Source organism: Nomia melanderi, chromosome 2, assembly GCF_051020985.1.
Source record: "Nomia melanderi isolate GNS246 chromosome 2, iyNomMela1, whole genome shotgun sequence".
Classification (NCBI taxonomy): domain Eukaryota; kingdom Metazoa; phylum Arthropoda; class Insecta; order Hymenoptera; family Halictidae; genus Nomia; species Nomia melanderi.
In genome coordinates this window covers 25,747,780-25,764,768 of record NC_135000.1, presented here as the reverse complement: position 1 = coordinate 25,764,768, position 16,989 = coordinate 25,747,780, and the positions used below count along the sequence as shown (strand labels likewise).

The 16,989-nt window shown below is 46.3% G+C and overlaps 1 long non-coding RNA gene across 1 annotated transcript in view; it reads left to right on the top strand.

The window, feature by feature from the left end:
• Positions 1 to 16,940, top strand: part of LOC116433179 (uncharacterized) — a 42,451-nt gene extending 25,511 nt beyond the window's left edge. Inside the window, exon 3 of the long non-coding RNA XR_004236247.1 lies at positions 16,845 to 16,940. This is a non-coding gene — a long non-coding RNA (uncharacterized LOC116433179). The remainder of the gene's footprint in view (positions 1 to 16,844) is intronic.
• The last annotated feature ends 49 nt before the right edge of the window (positions 16,941 to 16,989 follow it).

Here is a 16,989-nt window from a genome sequence, read left to right as displayed (position 1 = left end):
TGCAGTCGCGGGAGCCGCAATGGTGGAGAAAATCGATATTTTAATTGGACAAAATAATTGGAACGAGCGAACGAATGGAAGATCGTAATCTCCGGGTTCCCCTTTTGTATTGGCGAACCTGCGCGTCCCGTCCACCTTTCCCGCTCCTCCAACCCCTCGTCGATTCTACTCCGGCCTACCGGCTCTCGTCCCACCCCCGTCCCGTCTTTCCACCCCTCACGCTTTCTACGCGAGCCATTTCACGTGAAATCGCGCGTCGACTAACCTCGTACCTTTCAATTCCATGTTTCGGGGGTTGTTTTCTTCCTTCGTTGCTGCAAAAGGATATAGACGAGAATTCATTATAGGATCCTATAAGATTATAGAATCCTACATGATTTGTGATTTCGTTGAAATAAATATACTGAGTTAGTGATTTGAGATTTAGTAAAAGCAACTCTTCCGTTCCACTGGGAACAACTACCCCTATTAACAAATGTTTTTTGGTTATTTCAGAGTGTTCCAAGGTTTTCAAAATTTTGAACTATTACACCCCGGGATTTTAGCGAATCGGATATTTCTCAGATTTTTGCTTATAACACGAAGGTTTTCAAGTTTTGTAATAATTCTTTTTACTAATATTGAATCTGAATGTCTAGTAATAAGAAATCTGGGAAAGAAATGTTGATTCTAGGTTTCAACTATTAGTTCGCAGTTAAATCTGAACTGAAGTAGATTAAGTACCGAAATTGTTAAGTAATTTCTATTTCTGTTGTCTTCTAATAAACCTCATTACCGAGCAATCCAGCTTAGCAGGGACCAGAAATTAAGTGCAAAGGGGAAAACTTTCCAAATCAATTTCTCCTCATTTGTAGTAATCGGGGGGGGCAAGGCAGTGCGAGCACCGCGTAATGTTCGATAATTTCTCGCTGTTTCCAGTTAATTAAATTTCATTTTCCCCCTGCTAAGCCGCTTTCGCGTCGCGGTTGATACTCGAGCGGCACGGCAATTGACTGTCCTCCTCGGGGACGACCCGGTTCCGACGCGGTCAATTTCATCGCGACCCACCCGCGAAATTAGAATACGCCCCGCAGAAAACCGCCGCCAGTCCCTTCTCGAAACTTCAAAGAGCCGCGGGAAATCCTCGAGTAACTGGCTTAAGACGTCCGAGGGTTTCCAAACGAGTTTTCCTCGCGCAGGAAGATTGACAGCCATCCCCTGGCTGGCATCTTAACTTCCTAATCTGTATTCGATTTTAATATAACGTTTCTCTTGTCATCAAAAGGTTTCCCTTTATGCTTTCTTTTAAATCGAATTTCCTTGCGTACTTGAACAGTCTATACTGATATTTCGTATATCAGTTATGGCATTGTGTAATACTGAAAATATTCATTGCATCAGTGTAATTAGACTTTACTGTTGTGAACATACTTTGAAGTATCCAAATAAAATATAAAATTTCATGTAATTAAGGGTCGATCAGGTTATCGCTTGTACCTTTCTCCCGTGACTTTTTTGTTGAAAGAATTCAATATTCCTTATTCGACGATATAAAGGAATTATATAATTTTACCTTATCAGTAATACCGGGATTAGTATCGTGTTATTATTTAAATGTAACTATGGCGCAATCAGTGTTTGCAATGTGTATGGAAATATTTTAGAATTATTGTGAACGCGGAAGGTTTAAACCCGCGTTGTTTCGCAACGTCGTGAGAAGAGGAGAATTGAAAGGGAAGAGAATCGATAGTAGAAAGCGAATCAAACAGGTTAAATGTTAAATGAACCGTTTAACACGTAGTCGAACGTTTATAAGGTGCAATTAGGTAACTGGTTGCTAAATTATCTCATTGCATACCATTGGCGACTGGTTTTCAGAATATATTCACACGTTCTCGACCTTTAGACTTGTAAGCTTGTAACTAGAGTTAGTAAGAGGTTCAATAAGTTCCATGAAAAACATTGCGGTTACCTTATCTACAATATACTTCAACATCTCTTAACAGAATCGAAAATTACTCTTACATAGTGTGAAACATGTATCTCTTAATAAATTTACTTTGCTTGTCTCCCGCAAACTGAAACCAATATTTAATTAAAAAATATATATCTTAATCCGAACTAGTCATATTATATTCTCGAACAAATGTGTCTTCCCATAACAAACTTATAAAATAAACTTAACATCAAGATTCCGTCGAACAATGAATTCAACGAAGAAAAATATATTTCAAATTAAAATTCCAATCGCACAGCCCGTGTCGCGGCCAATTGCATGAGGCGCCCAAATATTTTTGCTCGGATTTCACGCCGCTTGAAATGGAGCGTCTCGCTCGGCGGAAGGGCTGCGGCAGTAGAAAAAGATCAGGTCGCAGGGAATAGAAGGAAGAGGGAGAAGGATCGAAAGGGAAAGGAGGAGGGTCACGGTCGAAGGAAAGGGTCGCGGCGAGGGCGCTAGGGCAGTCGACACCTCCACACGTGCTCGCCATGCGTGGCTAGTTAGAGAGGCGCCTAGGAGCCAACTCGATGGCTAACAAGTATATACACCGCGTGCTGGAGGCATATATCTAGCCGTATATACTTGTTAGCCCTTAACTGGTCTACTTCCCGCCCCTTTCTGCCAGCTTTTGCCCGGCTTCTAATAGTTCATTTGTTTTTGCCCGCTTCCGCTCCCTCCAGCCACGATTCCCTTTTTCTGAAAGCTTCCGGGATCGCTGGCGTTAGTGACCAATCCCGCCTCCGTCTCGACGAAAACAGGAAATGGGCTTGTTGTAACGTAACTAGCTCGTTCGGAACCGGCCAACCTCTGGGGAGATTAATTGACACTCTTATAGTTGCCTTACTTGTTGACTGGCCTGGACTAATCTGAAATTAGGGGATGCTCGCTTTGGAGTTCACGTGTCCTTTGTCTGAGGACTTTAGAATCTACGGTTGGTGATTAGTTCTGAAGATCTTTGATGTCTTCTGTAGCTTCTTGAGAAGTTCTATAATCTACTACAGGTCAGCTAAGTCTTCGTAAGACATCTAACTATGATGGATAGACCACAGGAGTTCCTTATGCTAGATATTAGGAAGGATTACAATAAAGTTTCTTACAACTCTCACATTACTTCTGCCATGCAGAAGATTCTCATCGTCCTTTGAAACTAGATACCCTATAATGATCCATGATCTTCCCAAGAGCTTGACGCTCAAGTAGCTCTAAGGAGTGTTCACAGTTTCCGATTTCCCTCAATATTTCCCTTGCATTAGGTCTCTAGTTTTTTTTTCCGCCAGGTCGTAAACATTCAATTTCGGTCGCGAGGAATCATCTAGAGCCGCGGTTGCAGCTGCTGGAGCCGTTGCCGAGGATCTAGAGCTCGGTCGTTTCGGTGAAAGGAGGCTCGTGAACTCCTCCGATCGTCGCGAGGAGTTTTCACACGGCTCGAGAGTTTTGGGAAATCATTAATATCGCTCGGAGAGGGTGTCCCCGGGCCGAGTAGAGTGCGCGGCTCGTTAATGGGCAGGCACGGAAGCGTGCGCGCGGCGCGGTTCTCCGCGACGCCACTTAATGCTTCCGCTTGGAAAAGGTTTTGTTGCCGCTTTTTAAGGCGTCGGTCCCCGCCGAGATTTATCGCGTGTTTAGATCGCTCGACGCCCCGCCAGATTAAAGCATTAAATATAACCGTGCCGGCAAGCGACCAGAAAATTACTCCCGTTCACGCGGGGCAACGAAAAACTCGCGTTCCCTTTGCAGCCCCGCTACTCAATTTAACCGGGATCAGCCTACCAGCGACTCGCTAGTTGGTTGTATGCCCTCGCAGCAATTCCGACGATTAATTACTTTGAATGGGAGGAGGTTTGATAATTTCAGATTCTTGCTGCTTCGGTAATGATGTAGTTTACAAGATACGTAGTCATAATTCTAAAACTTCGAGCCGTAACGTGTTGAAATAGCAAAGTGTCACTTATGACATCGTTGATTTTAGACTTTTAACTTTGAATAAAATAAATCTTCAAAATTTATTGAACAAATAATAAAATTCTTGCTTCAGTTTTAACAGATATTACTAATATTCTTGTAAATTCGGTGCTTGCTATTTCCAGTGCGTTTCAAAGTTCGTTCTGGAAGAGCAGGACACAGCGAGATTCCTTCAGGTTTCAAAATTCATTTTCGTCCGGCGAGGTCTTCCCGTACTCGGGCGGCGTAGGTGCAAAGGGTCGCGCAGGTTTAATTCGTTACACGTATTAATCGCGGCGTGGGCAATTACGCGGTGCTAACGACCAGACTGACGTACGAGCCGTCGTGTTTTCGTAAACACGTTTACGGAGGCGTAACTGGCGCAGCTGCGCCGGCCGCTCGTGTTTCTTGAATTTCATGGACCGCCTCGACGGTCATCCCGCAAATTGCACCTGTCACGAGGCCCTGCAATTAGCGAAGCACCATCGCGTCCGCCGGCGAGCCTGATTGGCTTCAGCGATTTTTCGTTGCGCCCGGATTCCGCGATTGGCGCGTCTTCAACCCCCATCGCCGCGGCGACGCGTAAAATCTATGGCGAAGATTCCGATCTCGCGTCGGCAGGATTCGAGAGACCACGGAAACGTTTCATTCCGTCGGGAAGACATTCTGCGCGGGATAAAGTGTAATAATTTACCGGGTATCCCGACTTCCTCCTCTCATTAATAAATATCAATAAAATCCATGCGCGCCTCTCGAATAACTCTCTCATCCCGCTAATATAATTCATATAACCGCGCGTACATGCGAATTTTATGCACGCGCGGCGAACGCGCAAGTGCAATTAAATGGGGACATTAAGAAGGTTTAACATAATCATTAGTCCATCTCCAATCAGACAGAACCGTCCGCGAGGAAGATCAGATTTTATTAATCTCCCCTTTCCGACTTAATCTATCAGGATACCGTCCACCATAAACATCCGCCAGTCTACTTAAGACTATTCCGAGCAACCATTAAAATTAGACATAAATACAGAAATTTTACACAGAGCGGTAACCGTGTACGCGCCTCCGGTTGGAGGGGGTTAATTAACACGGACTCCTTCGAGCCGTCCAATAAACGGTCCTAAACATCCGAGGAAACATCGTAACACACGCTCCGCGATACCGCGGCTCCCGGCTAAGTCCTGGCCAGTCGCAAAAAAGCGAAATTGTTCAGCTAATAAACGTTCAAGCGAGAAACGTCGGATTTTTCATCCGGTCGGCAGGCCGAGCGGCGCGAGCTCTATCGCGCGCGCGCGCGTTCTACAGACGGGGCAGAGGACGAATGAGCTTTTTATAGATCATCGGGAGGCATTCGGATTTCACAGGGACCGAGAAGTGGTAATGAAGTGTTAATTGCAAGAGAAAAGGAAAACAGGCCGGTGCCCGGGGAAATTTCATCCCGGTGATTTAGCAAACCGCGGTCCGCGGCTTGTTAGCGTTTCTCCGGGACGCGAGTAAAAAGCTCCGAGCCTCGAGCTAGACCGTGTCGCATTAGCGTTAATTTCCTCGTTACGCCGGGGAACTCGAGCGGCGGTCGCCATCGCCTCCCCTCCGCCCCTCGCCCCTCGCCGCGAATTCTTTTTATCCAGCGGGCCCACTTCATTAGCTCTCCCGCGGGCGCGCTTTTATTCTTTTTCACCGCTATTTTTGCCACCGCGCGACGAACGATCCCGCGATTATTCCGCCGGCTTCAGGAAATTTTGCGGAAGTCGTTTCGCCGGCTGAACACACCCTAATGATATTACTTGCCTCTCGCTCCGCCGTTTTTATATTATTTTTACGACTGTTCCCGGCGAGGCGGTTCCGAGCGGTCCCCCTTGCTTTGGTGTCGCGTGTGATTGACGAACGCGATTTCGCGTTCGTACCGTGAACTGTATTTGCGTATTTTGTTAACTACGCTGTTACCATCGGGATTCTTGGGTTTTTGCATTGTTCCCTTGTAGAATTCGAATCTTTGAGCGTTTTGCCTAGGCTTGACCTAGACCTCGTATGAAATTCAAACATTCAATAGGAAAATATCGTCTCGTGTTGTTTAATTATTGAATTAGGAAAATAGAGAGATTATATTCACTAGAAGGTAACAAAATCTAGAATATCTTTGAAGAGTTTATATCTTTGGGAAAAAGTTCTATCCAAACATTCCTTCTGATTCTAAATTCAAATACGGTGTAATTAACCGTACTAATGTAGCAGTCTGTTAATTCTAGAATGAAAGGGCCAATTACACGTTAACTGTCTCAAATATACCTCGCGAAACTAACTTCCAAGCGAACATTCTAAACACTAAAACAACCAGAGGGGTCAAATGACCCATGCCTGATGTCCTCCTTTTGCAATTATTAGAAAGATAACAAATGTTTCTCTGAGAAATTATTAAAGAAATTCATTTAGCGCTACGCAAATTGAATTGTAAATCAATTACAGTCTGAACAGATGCACTCTTGGAGTTTCTATAGCGAAATTTTCAAAAGTCAATTGAAGTGCTCGGTAGTTTTAGCGTTAAACGAATGTAGGAGACGAGCTTCCGCAGCAGATTTCAGCCATGTTCGACGAAAGTATTGAATGCCATAAGGGATTGCCCGCGTGGGCGTCGTAAATGCAAGATGCCCGCCTATCGAGAATGATTTTCAGCGGAGTGGAAAAGCGCGTGTCGACTCCGTTGCCCCGAAGACTTCAAAGAATGCCTGTTGTTCCGTTATCGGCGCGAGATAGCCGGGGTACGCGGCTCGTAAAACGCGTCCCTCGGCTCGTTTCGGAGCCTATGTTTAGCCCGGACGTTTCGGAGATGAATGGTCGCCGCGCGTCTCTTAAAGCCTCGTTTTGAATGCTTTTTCTCCGCGCGGCGGCGGGGACACGCGAGCTATTCTACTCTCATTTGCGGGAAGAAAGGCTGCCGCAGAAAACGCTCCGCGGAGGACTCATGCTAATTAGAGGTGTCAAGCGGCGGCCATCTGCTTGCCCGGTTGAAATGTTACTCCGCTGATAGAGCCATCGCACCTGACACGTCTCCCCGCCGATGATAAATCTATTCGCAAATATTAAACAGCCTGCTTTACGGTGCCAATAACGAGCAACCTTGCGGCGAGCGGTGTTTGCTTTCCTCTAATTGGCTTCGTTATCGAAAATTAACATTTCGCCCGTTCCGAGACTATTAATACACATGTCAAGGACTGTCCGCTTAAAAGATACAGCGGATTCGAGTAATCTTCGTGGGATTAGTTATTGGGCGATTATGGATCCTTACGCGCATTCATGTTCTTGGGAATATCGGTGGGAAAAGATTGCCATGGAAAAATAGGGTTTCCTAAGGAATATTACAAAAAGGACTGTACTTTGGATATTTTATACATTTTTCGTATTACTCGCATTCTACGCAGTTTTGCGCTTTCTAAATACATTAAAATCTGTGCTCTAATTATTAGTTTGAGATTGTAGCTATTTCTTACTGAAAGATTGATCAACGATCTGCAACCTTTAACCATCGATTTCTGACGGTAGACTTAATCCAACACTGAAGGTATATAGAGCTTATTGCGTAATCCTTAACAGATAAAGTGTTAATGACGATCTTATCATAAAACGGAATCGCTCGCGGAGTGTTCTTCTAAAAGGAATATCCGTCTTATCGTAAAACGTAGAATCGACGATTGACAGTCTAATTCTATGGTTGCGGCTGCTTCTTTTCTCTTTCGGATCCAAGCTCCCGGATCAAATCGGCGAGACGAATTCGAAGCATCGGACGCAGACAGGGAGGAGCCGGCCACGCGTAAACGCGAGTAGTTACGCAGACGTTTAACGACAGGAAGTGTTGGGCGAGAGGAACACATGTTTCGGGGGTTTCGCGCGCGTTCATAATGATTACACTCGCGTTCGACAAGTCCCTCGTTATTTCGCTCTTAATTATAGACCGGCCCGCGCGAGGTTCCATGCCGTCGCTCCTCATTTTTGCTGGCCACTTAGGATTTCGGAATGCAATTAAACTGTTAGATGTAAAATTGGCTGGTTACTAACGAGCCACCTCCGCGCGTGACACCTTCTTATTAACAGTAACGGTTCGCCTGAATAAAAACATAAAAACGCTCGCGATAACAATGCTTAACCATTTGCGGTTGAAAGTTTTCCATTAGAAACATTTCCCGAACAAATATAGACGACATCCTTTGAATCTGATTACTAAGGAAACAACGAACAAAGAAATAAAGCTATTGCATTCCAGTGTTTCACATATCGCGTTGTACAAATATTATACACAAGACTTTATAATTTCGCTACATCAAATCAAGCGGTGACTGAGAGCCATCTCTCGAGTGCAAAGGGTTAATTACACTAGTCCGTAGACCTGTTCAGTCCTGTACAGTCCTGGGGACACGTTAAATATTGTTTATTGAGTTTTTATTGGCAATTACGTTTACCTTTAATAAGCTACTTATTTCAGTTAAATGCGTGGATAGGTAATTACTCTCTAATTGAACAAACAGGAAGATTTAAGTGCTAATATTAAACTAATTACGTGGCTTTGCACAAAAATCTTCTTTCCTTCTTTTTCCTCCTGCCACGTTTATTTTCGTTGTGTAATTACTTTCGTATAAGCATAATGTCCGTTAATCCGTGCGACCGTCATCGAAATACCTTCGCGTCTTCAGGACGGTCGGTTGTTCTCGAAACAGTAGCCACTACAATAGACGCGATCCTCCTGAAAACACTTGGCACACTCGGATTCACTTAAAAGAAGTTGGGGGCGGAATTTATGGCGGCCGATTACGGAGTTTAAGGCGATAACCTTATTAATGCGCGGGCATTTATCTTTCCGTAAAAATTCATTAAAACGCGCGGCGCGCTGTCGACGATCCCCCGTTTTATCAAAGGAATTACGACGATGACACGAGTTATCTACCGTTTATCTCGATTATGATAATAACCGCGACTACTTCGCGCCGTCTAAACCCCGAGGATAAGTCGGCCGAAGCGCGTCGTTCAATAAAATCCTCGGGAGCAATGATATAGGTAATCGTCGATACCGCGATATACACAGGATATGAAACAGCGATTTGAATGAATGAATCATAACCAGCGACGGGATTGAATCCTGGTGGATTCGCATCGCATCAAATTGAGGTGTAATTTCTATTATTGTTCGGTTCGGATTAACGGCAAGAATTCACCTCGGATTTAATGTTATCATAAGCTAGCGTTACATATTAATCTACGAAGTATTCCGTCGCTATAGTGATTTTTCTCCAAACGTCCAACAAGAATGCTGATTTTTCAACAGAGATGTAGATAAATTTAATTCACGTTTAATACTCGTTATTAAAGCAATTTTAAAAACGACATTAACCGATATATTTCGCAACCGGCAGGCGTTTCATTCGGAGAAACATTCCAGCTCCGAAATTCGTTTCCCCTCGATACCGCAATTTCCTACGAACGGCCAGAAAAAAGTAATTACGCAACGTATCATTAACTCATTAACTGCCGAGTTTTTCTGCTGGAAATAATAGCCAGTTACCGAGACACTTTCAGCAAATGACAGGATATATAAATCGTTCACTTCGGGCCGGTTTAATTAATTGAAAATTTCATACGAAATTTAATGGTATGTTTAAGAGTCATTGACAATATAATTCCGCGGCTCGGTTTCCACGTTCGCGCACCCCGGTACAGTTACTCGATTACCGTCACGCGAAACGGCGAACCGGTAAAACGGAACGCGAAACTGAATTTTACACGCGGCCCTCGCGATTCTCCCATCGCGACGAACGGCGATTACTAAAATTCTCCGCGGAATGGCTACCTGCGAACGAAATCTCGATTCGAACGTACAAACGCTCTCGGACGTCGACATTAAACAACAAGACATCGCAACGCGGATGACGAATCGGCTCCGAGAGCGCGTGATTAATATCGCAAATATCCAGCAGCATGCACAAAAGTCAACTCAACCTTCCCCGGGCGCGCGACAAGTCGCCTCCGAGAGGCCGCGGGACTCGCAGCGCCGAGGAGAGGAGAGAAACACGGCGGAGCGGCGCGCGGTGGCAAAGAGAAGAGGCCGAGAGAGGGTTTCGCGCGAGCCGGCGGCCGTTTCGCAATTTAAATTCTGCCAGACACCCTTAAACGTCCTCCCGCGAACGAGAGAAAGAGACGAGGACCGCGAACAAGATGGAGGTGGACGGAAAGGAGGGAAAGAAGGAGGTGAACGGCGAAAAGAGAGCAAACCGAGGTGTCCGGCGCAGGCAGCAGTGGCTGCGACAGGAGAGTTTGTTTTTTGAAGTCTGTATTGCTTACAAATGTCTCGGTGTAAAAAGCGAGCAGCATGCTCCTAATGAGTCTGGTTGTTAAAAGACCTCTCCCGCCTTTTTTACGCCTCGGCCGCCTTTCTCTCTCTCTCTCTCCCTCTGTCTCTCTCTCTCTCTCTCTCTCTCTCTCTTTCACTCCGGCAGCGCGGCCGGGCTCGGCCGCTGTTCCATTAACTCGACATTGTAGCGTGGAATCTTAATATTTTTCGGTGACGGGATTTGTGAGCGCTGATGCGGCCTCTTCTCTCTCGTCGATTCGTTTATTTCGGGAAAACCGCGGGCAGACACGCGGCGAGGCGCGGATCGGCCGTGTCAGCCGGCGGGAAATAAAGTTTCAAGAGCGCCGCTAATGGCCGGTTCGAACTCGAAAAGACCCGACGATTTTTATGCTCCTCGCCGAGGTATTGGCCCCCGTTGACGCGACGCGAGGCGACGCGACGCGTCGCCTCGCAATCCTCTTCCCGCGGTACCAGTCTATAAACGTGTCTCAATTAGGTCATCCCGGATGGCACGGATGAGAACAGGAAAACGGGACGGGGGTATGCAGAAATCGATGGACTTAAATTTATCGGCGCTCGCCGAGATTATTATTATAGACACGGTACTCGCTTGATGGCACCTATACCCACTCCTCACTGAGTATCGAGGCTTTAAGAGTTTATTAAGCGATCAAATTCGAATAAAAGGCAACTTTAAAACCTTATCTGCGTTGGATTTGGCTCCAGCAGACAGCGAAGCTGCGCCAATCCCTCTAATGACGCGGAGGAATCCGATGATTCTTCGATTTTCCTCGTCTTCTCCTCGGCCGTCGTATTCCTAAGGTTTTCGCTGCGAGTCGCGGGCACGCCGAATGTAACTGTATTTGGATGAGACGTCCTCGGGAGTTTATATGCTTCGTCGCTGGCTACTGTTCACTTGAACATTGAGCTAATATTCTAACGATTCAGTGGAACATTCGCAATTGTGACTTTTTCTATCTTCCTATCTTCTTCTCTGGGTTATAAACTCCTCGAAAGCAACCAGATACAACAACACATAAAATCCCTTTCATTTTTAAATTCATCATTTAAATTGCCATCAACTAATATCCTTCAATCCCTCTACAAAGACTCACCTAAAAATTACCTTCATGCCAACACCATATAATAATCTCTCCAATAAGTCTACGATCATCTAACCAAACCCACAACCATCAAAACATTACATTAAAATACCTCACTTATTACATTAAAAATACCCCAATAATTACGTAACTTCCTTACTCAACAATATATCACTCGCAATTGAAGCGAACAAGGAACAGGACCAGCTGATGCAAAAATCAAGGGACCCCCGGCTGGAGGCATCATGAGCCCCGCCAGGCGCAGGAGCTAAATGTCGGCCCGTGGTAAATGGTTCCTGGGCGCACTTAAACGCCCATTTCCTTCGAAATCCGGCCAAATCGCTTAGGCCGAGCAAAGCGTTCCAATTAAGAGGTATGCGTCTCGGTTCTGGCATCCCGGCAACGAGACGATATATTTTTTTCTCCATGCCTCTCCCTTTGTCTTTCCTGTTGCCTCGCTGCGAGCCTGTCCCAGAGCATCCCCCCACCCCGTCCACCGCTTCTCTCTCACTCTCTCTCTCTCTCTCTTCGCTCCACGATGGTCCGCGCGCGAAACTCGCGCGAACCCGCGTCCACCCGGTTAAACAGATGAGAATCTTTCGGTCTATTAGTGGAGCTGCCACCGTTTTGCCGCGTAAAGAGAATTGATATCTTCTCCCCGTACGGTTTGCCCGTCCTCTTTTTCTTGCGTCTTCTTCTTCCCCGGGACTTCTGCGTACGGGAGTATTTTATTTGCGGCCCGTTCGCGGTCTGGGTTAAGTAGCTACTGCGCGTTGGCAGTAACATTGATTTATATGTTAATATAGTGTTTTCTGGAAATTCTATTTAGCAAGTTCTAAGACTCGTACATTACACTTTATCTCGAAACTGACAATTTCTGTGCTTCCCCTTGCATCTTTCGAGAAGTGGGAACTTTTACAATGGAAGGGAAATTCAGTCCACTTATTTCGTTCTCTCTGCGTTTATTCGCGATGGATGTGCGGTGAGATATTTAACACAGGGAATGAGATTCCGTTGTATTTCATTTTCACGTGTCTCATCTGGAAAAATTGAAATTGTAAATCCTCGGTTCGCATATCGCGTTTCGGTTTCAAAGCTCTCGCGCACCGTGGTAGGTAGAACATTACCTCGCTATTATATTTAGATCGTCATGGTGCCCGACAAACGTCGAACCGTTCCCCTTTGTCTCGGATCCGATCACGTGCAACGCGTACGCAGAAGATTCGTCGCGCAGTTCCGGCGACGATTCGCGGGGATCGTAAACCTGGACCTCGACGTCTCTCGAGGAGTACTTCTCGGAAACGGTGCGTGAACACGTGTTTAGAATTAGGTGGCCTGGCTCGTTCGAGGGGAACCTCGAACCTCGAACTTCACCAGCCTGATTCCATTCGACATTCCTACTTCCAGCGTTGTACTTCGCCATATTGTACTTCACGGTATACACAAGCTGTCGCGTATCTGCAACTTTCTACTAAGGCGGGGCAATCTTTTGAACTCGCTTTCAAACGAAATAGAATTCATATGTATTTAGAATTCGAACTTCACGTGACTGTTCGTAAGACAACTCTTCGATACACTCGTCAACCCTAATATAACGCGAAAGAATCTGGTTTCCCAATAATCATTTTAACCCTTTGCGGAAGAATGTCGACATTTCGGCGAGATGAGATGATGTTTCGAAGACTAAGTCGCCAACAAATGATTTAATTATTCAAACAGCAAGAGATCAGCACATACTTTCTGGTTTTTCTATTATTTAAGCAACTGGTATATGATTTAGCTTCGTCTGCTGAATGTTTTGTATATTTCAAAGAATCTTCGTTCGCAAAGGGTTAATTGTCTATAAAATACTTGCACCAACAATAGATAAAACTTCACATGACATTGTTTTAAATAACAGTGTAGAGGAATGATTGTTTTAAATAATAATCAATTATTTTTTCAATAGCCTCCAAACCAGTGCAACTTCTCAAGCGTCCAACCATTCGCATCAACCGATGAACTCGAAGCATCGAACGCATCGAGCACAAAATCTCACCAGCCAAGTTTCAAATTTGAATATCGATCCGTCGCACTCCGAACCAAACGAACCTACATAAGATCCATCCCCCTCGAAGTACAGGGTGGTAGGTCTCCGCGCGTCTCCGCTAACTAGCCCAAAATTGCGCGTCCATGCGAGAAGTCGAGTTAGCGGGCTAGCGAGCGTGTCGTTTCGCTGGAAACTCGGCTGGTTCGCTCGAAAAAGCTTAAATCACGCAACAGGGAGCTAAGTGGCCGATGTCGGGTGGCGCGGCCGGTGCGGGGTGGTGCGCGCGGACGGGCGCGAGAAAAAGGATAACGAGGGAGGCAGAGCCCCGGGGTATTCGCATTCCTGGAGCGCGTGCCGCGATGTCAGTTTCGAAAGCGAATGATACGTAATTTATAACGGCGTGGAACTAAATACCCCGTTAGGAGGAGGAGCGTCTTCGCGGAGGGACGGACGTGGCCGCGGAACGACGGGGAGGGAATCGAACGAGTGGGCGAGACGAGGAAAGGGAAGCACCGGCGTGCGCGAGCGGGACGGAGAGGTTCGAGAAAGAGAGGGTTGCCGAGCGTGGAACAAGGGAATCCGAGGCCGTAGACGAGAGAAGACGGGCCGGTGTCTAAATATCGAGCACATGTCGCGGCTTCCCCCCGAAACGCGCCAACCGAAATAGAAGCCACCACCGTGGACCACCGTACGTCATCTTGCGGGATAGCGGGTCGGCTTCGGCCGCCGCTGATCTGCTTTGCTGTTCCGCGGCCTCGTGTTTGCTGTTACGCGGCCCTGTTTCTACGTGTAAAGTCGTCCGTCTTCTTCCTGCTTCCCCTTCTTCCAGGTTTCCCTCGTTTTCCTCGGGATCGGTTATATACCTAGGGGATAGGTGTCTGGTTTCGCTGGTGACACGGTTTCTGACGTTGACACTGGTAGGTGTTCGGAAGTGGACGAAATTTGTTAACCGTTTGCGATCGAAAGACTTTTAGTAGGAATATCTCGAATTGTTCGGAGGTGGGAATTTTTTGAAATAAATGAGGAACCGTGTAGATTAGGGAATGAAGATTTTATTCGTTTCATGTATCGATGCGTTATATGAAGCTTAACCCTTTGTACTCGAGCGGTGACTCTCAGTCACCACTTGATTTGACACAGTAAAACTATAGAATGTGATGTTTAATGTTAAACATCGTCTTCGCCTCGTGAAGAAACGGTAAATATTTCTAGTAAGAAACATTTGAGTGCAAAGGGTTAATATTATATGAGACTTTATCATTTTTGTTAAATCAAGTGGTGACTCTTTGTCAACGAATGTAAACACTCTGGCGAGATGAAATTTCCGTAGTTGGAACACTAAGTTGCGAACGATTGTTTTGATTACAACAGCAAGAGATCAGTGTATAGTTTCCTTTTTTTCTATTAATTAAGCGTTCGATATATAATTTGGCTTCATATGTGCATGTTTTGTATATTTCATAGAGTTTTCGTCCGCAGAAGGTTAATCAAATTGAAATCATGCTAGGAAGAAAATCTCGGTCATTCGCTATTCCAAGTTCACAACCGACCGTACCGCGAATACCAAAATGCAAGATCGCAGGTTGAACAGTAGATCGCATCTACATACACTCGCATATCGAGATTCCCCGGCTCGTTCGCGGAAGAGATCGATCCCCGCGCAAGGACGCGGCTACACGGAACCGACGAGCCCGCGAGGGAAAAGAAACGGAAATAGAGCGAGGCGGGAGAGAGAGCAATAAGGGGCGAATGGTATTCTCTAATAGGCTGGCTGTCTTCTTAATTGACCGGACGGCTCGTAAGTGCGCGATGAGTTACACCTCTCGAAGCGGAGAAACGGGCCGGGGCCGGACCGGGTCGGCCGAGAGGGATCCTGACTGTGAACTGTCAGCGGTGAACGGCTCACTCCGCTTTATATCGTTGGCACTAAATCAACGGGGAAGGATAGCGGGAATTATAGGGCCTGTTAATGAAAGGGAGAGAGGAAACGAGAACAGAAAAGGAACGAGGACGGAATCGCGCGTGTAGCCGTTGGTATCGATGCTTCGAGACTCGTGGAAGGAGTCGACGCCTTGGAAATTGTTATCGGCAGCGCTACCGGTCAGGACTCGTTCGTCTAACAGTGTTATAGGAAGAATCGCGAGGAAGTTGATCGCTGGTAACACAACCGGAGACGACTTCCGGCGTCGAAATGGCCGAGTAATGCGAGGAAAATGGAGGAAACGTCCATAGCTCGTATCCCCTTCAATCAACGTTCGGTCTGGATCTCCGTGCTCCTCTCGTCGCCCAATTTTCTCCCGACGCCGTGTCGTCCGTCGTCGTCGTCGTCGTCGTCGTCGTCGTCGTCGTCGTTGTCGTAGTCGTCGTCGTGGTCGTGTCGCTGTCTCTGGCTGCGGTGGCTTCGTGGTTCTCTTATTTCATCGCGGGGACAGGCCGCGGCAGAAAAGCGGGAAAGAAAATAAGACAGCCAGAGGCGGCGCGGCAGGGAAAGAGAAAGCGAGGAGTCGGGTATCCTCTAATAGATCGGCTGTCTTCTTAATTGACTAGGTGGGTCGTAAGTGTCTGACGGGCTCGCGCCTCCCGGACTCGTCGAAATAAGCGGCCGGATTGACCGTGAATGCTAAACGCGGAATACGCCGGCCGGCCCGCCGCGTCCCTGCGCCAATGACGGTGATTGATCGTCGCAATTATATAATCGACACCGTGCCCATCGGCGAGACGACCGTTCGACGTTCCTCACGGGTCGGGTCGAGGCGGCCATGCCACGGGTCGGGGATCTTATTCGCGGTCGCCTCTTGCGCCGCGGTTCTCCGGAGGACCGGTGAATTCTCAGGTGCTCGGGTATCTTCTGACGGTTTACGTGTTTGATCGTTGGGAGCTTCGATGCTTATTTATGCGAATTGCGATGTACTGTGCTAATTGGTATATGCAACTTTTATGTCAGTGTTACATTTATGTCAGTGGCTAGGGTAGACTGGGGTGAATCGCGTCAGTTTAGATTCGACAGCGAAGTACTGATAGTTGAAGAAGGAACAATTTTTTCATAAATGTCTTATATATGGACTTTCAGCTTGAATATCAGTAGGAAACAATTTTGATAAATTTGAAAACCTTCATTTTATAAGCGAACAAAGTGAGAAATACCCGATTCGCCCCGAATCCCAGGTGAACTGAATATTTCTCTTTTCAGATTTTTGCTTGTGAAACGGTTTCTAAGTTCCTCAAAATTTTTCTTTACTGATATTCAAGCTGAACGTATATTAATAAGAAATCTGTGAAAGCATATATTGATTCTAAGCTTTAACTATTAGTTTTTCTGTTAAATCTGAACTGGTCCGATTCGCCTCGGTCCACCCCCTCAAGTTTTCAAATTTTTATAAAACGTTCGTAACTTCTAAGTTATAGACCTGTAAAGGCTTGGACGTTTAAGTGTTTAATTACTGGAATGTTCCAGAACTCGAATACTCCAAGACTCAGCTGCCAGGCGAAGCCAGCAAACGCCTCGTCCGCAACAGAGCACCATGGACAGAAGCAGTTATGCGCGCGAGGAGCGCTTTGACTGCGCGCGAGCGTCCTCGGCACCTTTTCGTCGCGGTGAA